The following is a 1,203-nucleotide window of genomic DNA, read 5'->3' as shown; positions in this document are numbered from 1 at the left end:
GCAAGGGCCCGGTGCCGCCCTCCACCAGTCGGCAGGTGGCCACAGTCGAAGACGAGCAGCCCGAAGCGCGGCCCGCACCCAAGAAGCAGAGGGGCGGCAAGCCGGCTTGGCAGCCGGCCTTCTCCTATGAGCAGACTCTCGATGCCCCGTGCAAGTTCCACAGCGGCGCGAAGCCGTCCAACCACACGACCCGGAAGTGCCACTGGCTCACCCGAATCTCTAAAGGCGAAGGGCTCGCACCGCCTCCGCCTGCCGGTCCGCCGCCTCCGGCTCTGCAGCCGCCGGCCGCTTGGCCCGCAGTCGGAGCCGTGCATGACGAGTTCCCCGACGAGCATGCCGCCTATATCATCTTTACAAGTCATCCCGAAGTCCGGCGCGGCAAACGCCGAGAGCACCAAGAAGTCCGCATGGTTGCTGCCAACCCCGCCGAGCACATGCACTGGTCAGAAAAACCTATCAGCTGGAGCCGGACTGACCACCCAGAGGTGATGTCGTCTCCCGGCTCTTATGCGTTGGTTTTGGATGCCACCCTTGCAACGGATAGACGCGCTGCCCGATTCTCCCGCGTGCTGATAGACGGTGGGAGCAGCATCAACATCCTGTACCGTGATACCATGGAGAAGCTGAATGTCAAGACGAAGCAACTCATGCCTACTCGGACTGTGTTCCATGGCATCGTACCCGGCCTGTCCTGCGCGCCCATTGGCAAGATCAAGATTGATGTACTTTTTGGGGACAAAGAGCATTTCCGCCGGGAAGCGATCTGGTTTGAAGTGGTGGACCTGGAGAGCCCTTACCATGCATTGCTTGGCCGACCTGCCTTGGCCAAGTTCATGGCAGTTCCCCACTATGCATACCTCAAGATGAAGATACCGAGCACCAAAGGCGTCATCACCATAGCCGGCGATTACAAGAAGTCCTCTGAGTGCGCAGCAGCCAGTAGTCGGCTGGCCGCGTCCCTTGTGATTGCCGAAGAAAACAAGATGTTGGACCGAGTCGTGGCCATGGCCGGCAAGCAGTCGGCCTTGTCCCCCGATCCCAAGGAGCATGATGCTCAAGGATCTTTCCAGCCGGCCAAGGAGACGAAGAAGATACCTCTTGACCCCGAGCACCCAGAGAGGTTTTCCATCATCGGGGCAAACCTGAACAGCAAATAGGAAGCGAGCTCACCGATTTCCTCCGTGAGAATCGGGACATCTTTGC

Source organism: Triticum urartu, chromosome 4A (assembly GCF_056163025.1).
Source record: "Triticum urartu cultivar PI428250 chromosome 4A, HENAU_Tu73, whole genome shotgun sequence".
Classification (NCBI taxonomy): domain Eukaryota; kingdom Viridiplantae; phylum Streptophyta; class Magnoliopsida; order Poales; family Poaceae; genus Triticum; species Triticum urartu.
Note: the sequence above shows the minus strand (reverse complement) of the source record.